Source organism: Gossypium arboreum, chromosome 9 (genome assembly GCF_025698485.1).
Source record: "Gossypium arboreum isolate Shixiya-1 chromosome 9, ASM2569848v2, whole genome shotgun sequence".
NCBI lineage: Eukaryota > Viridiplantae > Streptophyta > Magnoliopsida > Malvales > Malvaceae > Gossypium > Gossypium arboreum.
The window spans coordinates 70,395,095-70,406,603 of NC_069078.1; positions in this window are offsets into that span (position 1 = coordinate 70,395,095).

Genomic DNA, 11,509 nt, shown 5'->3' on the forward strand with positions numbered 1-11,509 from the left:
GAAGAATGTAAGCTAGTTCAGGAAAAAATCTGAAGAATGAGGCCCGATGTCTTCCTAAAAATGAAAGAAGAGGTTCGAAAGCACTTCGACGCCGGATTCCTGAATGTGGTAAAATACTCATATTGGGTAGCCAACATCGTCCCCGTCCCTAAGAAAGATGGAAAAGTTCGAATGTGTATGGAATACAGATATTTGAATAAAGCCAGTCCGAAAGACAATTTCCCATTGCCTCATATCGACACCCTAGTGGACAACACAGTAGGACACTCACTGTTTTCATTCATGGATGATTTCTCCGGATATAACCAGATCAAGATGCATCCTGAAGATATAGAGAAGACCACATTTGTAACCGTGTGGGGCACATTCTGCTACAAGGTGATGCCGTTTAGACTGAAGAATGCGGGGGCAACTTATTAAAGAGCCATGGTAACCCTTTTTCACGACATGATGCATAAAGAAATCAAGGTTTATGTCGATAATATGATCGCTAAGTCTCGAACAGAGAAAGAGCACATACAAGCCCTGAGGAAATTGTTTTTGAGATTGAGAAAGTTCCAGCTAAAACTGAACCCCGCCAAATGTACCTTCGGAGCCAAGTCTGAAAAGTTACTCGGATTCGTGGTTTGTGAGAAAAGGATTGAGATTGATCCAGACAAAGTCAAAGCCATACAAGAGCTATCTCCGCCGCGTACCCAGAAGGAGGTTCGAGGCTTTCTAGGAAGGTTAAATTACATTGCTCGGTTCATTTCACAACTGACCGAGAAATGTGACCTTGTCTTTCGCCTCCTCAAGAAACATAACCCAGGTGAATGGGATGAAGAATGCCAAAGGGCCTTCGACAAAGTCAAACAGTACTTGTCCAACGCCCTAGTGCTGATGCCACCTAACCCTGATAAGCCGTTGATACTGTATTTGGCAGTATTCGAGAACTCCATGGGGTGCGTACTGGGTCAGCATGACGAGTCAGGAAGGAAAGAAAAAGCTATTTACTATCTCAGTAAAAAGTTCACGGAATGTGAGGCAAGGTACCCGCCGATAGAGAAGTTGTATTGTGCCTTAATTTGGACAACCCGAAGACTGAGGCAGTATATGTTGTATCACACCACTTGGCTCATCTCAAAATTGGACCCCTTAAAGTACATGATGGAGTCAACAACTTTGAATGGAAGGATAGCCCGATGGCAGATTCTGCTCTCCGAATTCGACATAGTTTATGTGAATCAGAAGGCAGTAAAAAGGAGTGCAATAGCAGATTTTCTGGCTAGTAGAGCTTTGGAAGACTACAAGCCTTTAAACTTCGACTTTTCGAATGAAGACCTAATGAGTGTTGCTACCACTGAAGAAGGTGCTCTAGAAGAACTTCCTTGGAAACTAAACTTTGATGGGGCATCAAACGCCATGGGTAATGGAATTGGGGCAGTCTTGGTGTCCCCAAACGGAGATCATTATCCATTCACTAGTAAATTGGATTTTGATTGCAGAATAACATGGCAGAATATGAAGCGTACATCATGGGAATCCGTGCAGCCATAGAACGCAAGATTAAAATACTAGAGGTGTATGGGGATTCTGCGCTAGTGATTTATTAACTTAAGGGAGAATGGGAGACCAGAAACCCCAAGTTGATCGATTATCGAAAACTGGTCCTGGAATTGGTTAAAGAGTTTGAGGACATTACCTTCCACTACCTTCCACGAGACGAAAATCAGATGGCTGATGCTTTGACTACCTTAGCTTCCATAATCAATATGAACAAACAAGAAGATGTCAAACCCATCTGGATGAGCATTTATGAAACTCCGGCGCACTGTTATAATTTTAAAGAGGATGAAGAAAAAGATGATCACCCTTGGTATTATGATATATTGCAATACGTGAGGAATCGTGAATACCCCAACCAGGCAAGCAAGAATGACAAAAGGACACTGAGAAGATTGGCCATCGAGTATGTTCTAGATCGGGATATCCTATACAAAAGAATAAAGGATCAAGTGCTACTAAGATGTGTAAATGCTGTAGAGGCTAAGAAAATCTTGGAAGAAGTCCATGAAGGCGTCTGTGGGACACATGCTAATGGTTTTACAATGGCTAGGAAAATTATGAGATTCAGGTGCTATTGGTCCACCATGGAAGGAGACTGTGTCAATTACGCCAAGAGATTCCATAAGTGCCAAATCTACGGAGACAAAATTCATGTGCTTCCTTCACCGTTGCATGTCATGGTTTCCCCATGGCCATTCTCTATGTAGGGCATGGATGTGATTGGACCAATATCGCCGAAAGCTTCCAATGGGCATCGGTTCCTCTTTGTGGTTATCGACTACTTCACCAAATGGGTAGAAGCCGCCTCTTATGCTAGTGTTATAAAATCAGCAGTGAGCAGGTTCCTGAAAAAAAAGATCATATGTCGATATGAAATGCCGGAGAGGATCATATCTGACAACGCATTAAACTTGAACAATAGTACAATAGTGGAAGTCTGCAGTCAATTTAAGATCAGACATCACAACTCGTCACCATATCGCCCGAAGATGAATGGGGTAGTGGAAGCAGCCAATAAAAATATTGAGAAAATCATGGGGAAGATGACTGAGACTTACAGAGATTGGCATGAGAAGTTATTGTTTGCCCTCTTTGCTTATTTAACGTCAGTCAGAACCTCAACCGGGGCAACCCGTTTCTCTTTGGTGTACGGAATGGAAGCGGTGTTGCCGATTGAAGTCGAGATCCTGTCCCTTCAAGTGTTGTCAGAGTTAAAGTTAGAAGAAGCTGAGTGGATCCAGTCTCGATATGATCAATTGAACCTAACTGAGGAAAAGAGGCTAAGAGCTATCCGTCATGGTCAGATATACCAAAAGCGAATGATGCGGGCTTATGACAAAAAGGTTCGCCCTAGAGAATTCCACGAAAGAGACCTGGTTTTGAAAAAGATCCTTCCCATACAGAAAGATTTTCGAGGGAAATGGATGCCTAATTGGGAAGGGCCTTACGTGGTGAAGAAAGCTTTCTCCGGAGGAGCATTGATTCTAGCCGAGATGGACGGTAGAAACTTGCCCAATCTTGTAAACTCGAATTTGGTCAAGAAGTATTTTACTTGAAAAAAGAGAGGCCAGAGTGAAAACCCGCAAAGGGCGCTCTGAAATCTGAAAAAAAAAGGAAAAACGGAGAGGCCAAGGTGAAAACCCACAAAGGGCACTTTGAGACCAAAGGGGCTTTTGAGTTGAAAACCCGAAAACGGGCAGCTCAAATTTTAAATATGGGGCATATGGTAGTCTTGTCCTTTCGAAATCAGTAAGACAGAAGAACAGTACACCTTGGAGCATCAACAAAATACACAGGATCTCCTGAATACACATTTGGTTCGAAGGAGCCTTTAAGAAATTGGAATAGTGAAACTCGTGCTGCGATATCTGGGGCACCTCTTTTCTCATTTTTCTTTTGTGCTTTAGCAGATTTGCTATCCTGTTTGATGTATTCACTTCGAGTTTTACTCAATAAAATTTTGTTTTGTCCATTATGATAATCTCCTTCGAGCATTTTTGTTGAAATCGCGATTTTTGAACATGTAATATTCACACAAAAGATGTTATTCATATTACTCTAGAAAGTCTCTAAATAGTACAAGAACCTAAAACAGGGCCGCTAGTCAGGACTAACTAGGTTCAAAGTTGGAGAACATTGAGAAAAGAGTAGTCCAAATTATGACTATTTCTTCAAATTTTCTGTCAGAGATAACGGCTAAGCAAGAAGACGCGATAGCACATCAATGATGGAACCCGGACGAATTATGAGCAATGATACCTTAAGCGTTTAAAAAGGAATCACTCTCATAACATTTCTACATTCATAATCATTCATTTAGTTAGGAGCACTTGATTCATTTCGATCATAGCATTCTAATTACTTGACATAAACACCATGTATAGTCAGGGGCATTGGATTCATTATTATCATGGCACCCTAATTATTTGTTATACACAGATACAGGAAACCAATTCTACAAATCATGTCTTTAGAAGACGGTGTAGCAATATTGGTGAATCCTACAGATCGTGTTTCCCTGAAGTTACAGTGAAGCAGATCAAATACGGAGAATCTTGGCTTCCTGAAGTTGCAGTGAAGCAGATTTAAGCCACCAACCTAGCTCCCTAAAGTTGTAGTGAAGTAGGCTGAAATTTTATGTCTTGTTTCCCTAGAGTTGCAGTGAAGCAGATCGAAGACGGTGAATCTTGGCTTCCTGAAGTTGCAATGAAGCAGATTTAAGCCACAAACCTAGCTCCCTAAAGTTGTAGTGGAGTAGGCTGAAATTTTAGGTCTTGTTTCCCTGAAGTTGCAGTGAAGTAGATCGAAGACGGCGGATCTTGACTTCCTAAAGTTACAGTGAAGCATATTTAAGCCACCAACCTAGCTCCCTAAAGTTGTAGTAGAGTAGGCTGAAATTTTAGGTCTTGTTTCCCTGAAGTTACAGTGAAGCAGATCGAAGACGGTGAATCTTGGCTTCCTGAAGTTGCGGTGAAGCAGATTTAAGCCACCAACCTAGCTCCCTAAAGTTGTAGTGGAGTAGGCTGAAATTTCAGATCTTATTCCCCTGAAGATGCAGTGAAGTAGATCGAAGACGGCAAATCTTGGCTTCCTGAAGTTGCAGTGAAGTAGATTTAAGCCACCAACCTAGCTCTCTAAAGTTGTAGTGGAGTAGGCTGAAATTTTAGGTCTTGTTTCCCTGGAGTTGCAGTGAAGCAGATCGAAGACGGCGAATCTTTGCTTCCTGAAGTTGCAGTGAAGCAGATTTAAGCTACCAACCTAGCTCCCTAAAGTTGTAGTGGAGTAGGCTGAAATTTTAGGTCTTGTTTCCCTGAAATTGCAGTGAAGCAAATCAAAGACGGCAAATCTTGGCTTCCTGAAGTTGCAGTGAAGCAGATTTAAGCCACCAACCTAGCTCCCTAAAGTTGTAGTGGAGTAGGCTGAAATTTTAGGTCTTGTTTCTCTGAAGTTGCAGTGAAGCAGATCGAAGACGGCGAATCTTGGCTTCCTGAAGTTGCAGTGAAGTAGATCTAAGCCACCAACCTAGCTCCCTAAAGTTGTAGTGGAGTAGGCTGAAATTTTAGGTCTTGTTTCCCTGAAGTTGCAGTGAAGCAAATCGAAGATGGCGAATCTTGACTTCTTGAAGTTGCAGTGAAGCAGATTTAAGCCACTAACCTAGCTCTCTGAAGTTATAGCGGAGTAGGTCGAAGATTGCAGATCTCATCTCTAATGGAGCAGATCGAAGAAAATGAGCCTTAACCCCCTAAGTGTTAGGGCAACAGGCCGAAGATTGCAAGATCTTGTCTTCCTGAAGTTGCGGTGAGGCAGATTGAAGTCACGACCTTAATCTTTCTAAAGTTGCAATAGAGCATGATAAAAAACACATGAACCATGTCTCCTTAAAGTTGCAGCAGAGCATATTGAAGCTACTTGAAGAAAAGGAGCACCAAAAGAAATTGAGACTCAACAGATCCTGGCAAAATTGGCCCACTGATAGTATTTGCTCCATTCTCGTTACACGACAATGAGCAAAGATGGGCATTTGTAGTGGGCCGAATTTGCCCGGCCCGAGCAAACAAAACCAAAAACCAAAAAACAAACAAAACAAGAAAATCAAAAATATTATAACAGCCCTTACAGCCCAACTACAGAAACAACAGCCCAAATCCATTGCTTAGACCCAAAACCAAATACAATGGCCTAATACCCTAGCCCAAAAAGCTAAATCAAGGCAGAACCCTAGCTGTTTGCTAGAGTCGCAGCAGTCCGAGTCCCTCAGTGCCTCCGGCCACGCCAAGCCTTCAGCACCGTACGACCAGCGCATAGCCCTCGTACGCCACGCCTGCACCTTTGTACAACGTATCTCGTACCTACACACCAAAGACAAAGAGACAACAGACGTAAGAGAAATAGCAAAAAATTGTATATTTTTATTTTCTTCTTTTCTCGGCTATAAAGCTGGGTATTTTTCGATTGTAAACTTCTTCGGATTTTTTACACAAGCAATACGAACGCAACATAAACGCACAATAGGCTATACAGACACAATCGATACATTTTGAAATACAAAAAAAAAAAAGCAACGAGCATTCGAAGGTGATTCCGATTCAAAATTTCTGAGATTTTTCCTTTTCTTCTTGACTTAGTTTCATTCTTCCTGGAATTTCTTTTTGTTCTTTCGCATTTTGGGTTGTACAAAAGAGAGAGGAAATAAAACCTTACCTTGTGAATACGCCATGAGATCTCCTCTGCTTCGTTGAAATCGGGGTCCGAGGGGAGTGTAAGGCGGAAAGAAAACCACCTTGAGGCTCGAACAGGCTGATCTCCGTTCATTGCGGTGGATTGGCATGGCAGATGGAGGGTCAAGGTTCGTTTGAGGGGAGTAAAAATAGAGGCTAGGGTTTGGGGGCTGGCTTACTCTGTTGATTGAGCCGTTTTATAAGACCTTAAACGGTGTCGCATTGACATCTAAGCCCGACCCGATTCGATTACAAACCCGATGACCCGCGTGTTTTTTACGGTGAGGGATTATTTGCACATTAAATCCCTTCCTTTTGTGCCGCACTTTAATGAGCCCATATATGCATTTCATTGTTTTTTAAAATCATCTCTACAATTTGTGTGCGTTTACAATTTGGCCCATATTTAAACGCTGCGCCTTGGAAGCCGGTATATTTCCAATTTAGGTCCCTCTACATTTGTGCGCTTTAATTATCGGTCCCTTTATTATTCTTGTTTTATTTTCAAATTGTCCCTGCAGTTTTAGTTTAATTCCAGTTACGTTTTCTTTATTTCTTTATTTATTTTTTTGTTGTAGCCTTTTATCCTTAATTATTCACTTACATATTTTAAAATACTTAGGAAATTGTTTCGTTCTTATTGTAAATCTTTTTTGTAATGTCATCTTCACATTTTGTATGTTTCATGTAACTGTTTTATGTACGCTATTATGTATACACATATACTTTGTATTAAAGTCTTTTTATATACTATTATCAACCTCATATTATTCTTGTCATATGATTCCTTAAATTTATTTTTGTACTTTATTATATAATCCTATGAAATACATCTTTTAAATTATTATTATATATATATATATGTATATATACCCATATGTAACTATATATGTCTATTTATTTATTTTCTTTTAAATTTTTCATTTAAAGTGTTCTTCTATATGTGTATATATATATATATATATATATATTATAACAAGGCTCATTTTACTAATCCTATATTATTTTGCGTATATAATTTCTTAAATTTACTCCCACTCTTTATTGTATAATCTTACATAATATATCTCTCAAATCACTATTATATAATTTGTCATAAAATATCTTTATTGTATTTCTATGTTTTTACAAATAATTATTTTTAAAAGTTTTTATATATGCATATAATTTGTAGGACCATTATGTTTTTTAAAGATTATATCGTATTACACATTTTATTATTATTATTTGTAATATATTTTAAATTTTCCATACCACAAATCCTCGTTTTTAAAACCAATATTATTTAATGTTTTGGTATGATATCCGATTAAAACATTCATTTTATAATAGGTATTAAGTATATATCCTAGTTCTTTTTACAAATAGATTTAAAATGCATCAATTCATTAATTTGCATGTCGTATAAATTATTGGTTCATTAGATCGCCTTTGTTCCGATATCATTTTATACTACTTTGACTTTTAAATTCTATTTTGTTTTACATGTATTTTGTTGGTTGTTCTATATTGTGGCATATACATTATCATCGCATGATATTCATCTTATTGATATGTCAATTATTATTCATACGTGATTGAAATTGGGTCATAATTTTTAGATTAATTATATTTAATTGCTTATTCTACTAGTCGATTAATATTCTTATTCATCAAGCATCGTACCATCATATGTGCCTTTTACCCCATATCATCGTTTCACTTGATTTTTGAAATGTGGTTCTATAAAACCCAAATTTTATGATTAATTTCGTCTTATTTCAAATAGAATTAATACGTCTTAAGCTAGCTTTATAATCATTCATTCAAAAATTCTTCAAAACGAAGACGAGATTTGATGTTTGGCAATTCGCAGAATCGTGCCCTAACGTGTTGGGTTGCAATTTTGCGTTTGCTCAAAATAATCGAATATCACTTTAAAATTTCACTCATGTCTTTTAAAAATCCCTTAAACAAAGGCGATATGCGATATTTGGCAATTCGTGGAATCGTGCCCTAACGTGTTGGGTTGCAATTTCCCATTTGTTTAAAATAATCAAATATCCCTTCAAAATTTCACTCAGATCTTTTAAAAATCCTTTAAAACGAATGCAATACTCGGTGTTTGATAATTCGAGAATCATGCCCTATCGTGCTGGGTTGTGATTTCTCGTTTGTTCAAAACAATCGAATATTCCTTTAGGTTTTCACTCGTGTTTATTAAAAACCTTCCAAAACGAAGACAATATTCGGTGTTTGATAATTCGGGAATCGTGCCCTAACGTGTTGGGTTGTGATTTCTCGTTTTTTTCAAAACAATCGAAGATTCCTTCGAAATTTCACTCACGTTTATTAAAAACCTTTCAAAACGAAGGCGATGTTCGATGTTTGGTGATTTGAGAATCGAGCCCTATCGTGCTGGGTTGCGCTTTTTCATTTGCTTAAAACAATCGAAGATCCCTTCAGAATTTCACTCGTATTTTCTAAGGTGAGGCAATGTTCGATGTTCAGAAATTCGAGGAATCGTGCCCTACTGTGCTGGGTTTTGGTTTTTCTTTGGACCACATAGTTGGGCATCCTTTTGTTAATTTCAAATTATAGACTTTCGGACGTCGAAAGAAGAAGATTTTTGGCAACCCACTCGGGTTATTCAAACGTTATTAACAAGAACCACATTTCAAAAACATTTTTAATTTTAGACATAAAGACAGTATTTAATCGATTTGGTACCAATTTTGGGCGTAATGAGGGTGCTAATCCTTCCTCATACGTAACCGACTCCCGAGCCTGTTTTCTCATATTTTCGTAGACCAGAATTGTTGTTTTAGTAAACCAAAAATGTTTTATTAAAATAACCAAATTCCTAGGTGACCTGATCACACCAAAATAAAAGGATCGGTGGTGACTCCACATTTCTGGTTTTCAAAAGTCGATCCCCCATTTTTCATTTCATTAAAATTTTAATAAAAAAGGTGGTTTCGACACCCATTTTTCGTAAATTTTATATTTTTAAGATCGTTGTAGTTTAATCTAACTATTTCGGGTATTAAACCGTAAAATTGTAAAAGTTTTGAAATGTTTCTATTGATATTTTTTTATGTTAAATGGTAGGATTTGAAGCTTAGAAATAAAATAGGACAAATTTGTAAAAAGAAGTTTGTTAGTTTTGAGTTTAGGAACTAAAATATAAATATGTCAAAGTTGATATGAAATTTCTATAATTATTATTTCTAGAAGGTTATAGAAGGATGAAATTGTAATCGATTGAAAAATAGTGCTCAAATGTGAAAGATATGATAGTTTTGATTTTATGGACTAAAGTGAATAAAATACAAAAATTATAGAATTTTCAAAAGTGAAATTGAACTGATATATGCTTATAATAAGATGATATAAGGCTATTGGAATTGATAAATTGTAATGAGTTATTATAATAAGATGATATAAGACATCACAATAAAAAACACCAACATTGTAAGCATATGATACCACAAGTACTTAATATGCCAATTCATGTCACTTTAGGTAACTAATCTAAAAAATACATTCAATTAAGGGATAATACAATCACATACATGTAAAAGATATTACTCCTATAAATTTTTCATGCTCAATTCATTCAATAACTTTCCATTTCAATATCTAGTTCCTTTCATCCCATTTCAATTTCTAATTTTCATATAAAACGTTTAACCCAATGAACGCTAGTAAACAAACTCAGATACAAAAGTATCTACACCACACCAGTTGCTCGTCCGATCTAAACCCATGTCACATAATACTTGAGAATCCATAAAAAATGTTGGACATCGATAGCATTTGTAATAAATCTCGTACAAGCGTGTGAAAGACCCTATTATGCCAATCGTATCCTAGCCTTTACTAAGTTTACATGAGCATCTTTTATACATATAAACATCATATTTCAATTCAGTCTAATTCTAGCCTTTCTTACCAATTCACAACTAATTAATCCACAATCAAATACACTTACATAAACCAAATACATAATGACCTAAGTAAATAAATACATATGAACTTACCTTATCAAAACACCGAATAAGTTTATTTTTTAAGGACTAATCAACAATTTTAGCTTTTCTTCGATTAACTTCACTTTGATCTAGTTCTTGATCTAAACAATTATTTTATAAAATCCATCAATACAAAACATTTTCATATTATGCCATGACATGAATGAACCTATATGATTTCATTTTTTTATACCCCTAAAATTTTATATTTTATTCAATTTAGCCCCTAAATTCAAAATAACTATAACTTCCAATTATTAACCTTAGTTTAAAATCTGACTTCCAATACATTTATTTGGGACCCCTACTTTTTATTTATACCAAAATTTCACAAAATTTCACATTTTATTCACTTTAGTCCCTATGTACAAAACTAACAATTAAACATTACAATCTAGTCTTTTTCATAATCTAAGCTTAAAATCTATCAATTTCAAGCCTAATTATTCAACAAATCAATAATGGAACCTTTCTAAAACTTTAACATTTTTATAAATTGGTATGTGTGCTAGCTAAATCAAGCTCTAATGACCTCAAATTTATAAAAACCATAAGAAAAAGGCTTGAATTTGCTTACCAGTCAAGGGTCGAATAACTTAGCTTCAAAAATGGCTTTATTCATTTTCTTCCTAGGTAGAATAGGGTAGAAGAGATGAGGAAGATGACAACTCTCTCTTTCTTCCCACTTATCTAAGTATATATAGAATAATTAAAAGTTAATTAACCTTAGTTTATTAGCTTAATTAAATACTAATCACATTGTAGTGAATAACCCATCATTATCCATTATTACTTAATTAAAAATGGTTTAATTACCACTTTGGATCTTTGGCCAATTACTATTTAAGCCATTATACCTTTAACCAATTAAAACTCTATAGCGATTCAAATTTTACAATTTAGTCTTTGCATCTAAATTAACTACTTAATAAATGAAATTGATGGACCAAACATCAATATAATTTTATAAAAACTCTGTAAATATTCATATTTAATATTTATAGACTCGGTTTATAAAAATGGGGTTGTGAAATCGCATTTTCTGATACCATTGTAAATTGGGTTGTTACAATATGTGGAAGATGTATTAAACACTTAGGAATGAATATTTGATTGTGGCATTTTGCTTGATTGAATGAATGAAAGAGTTACCTTGTATATTTGTTTGAATTGATTAGGTACCAAATAGGTTCTTTTGGAAACAGTTAGTCACGTCGCGACAACATTCTTTCA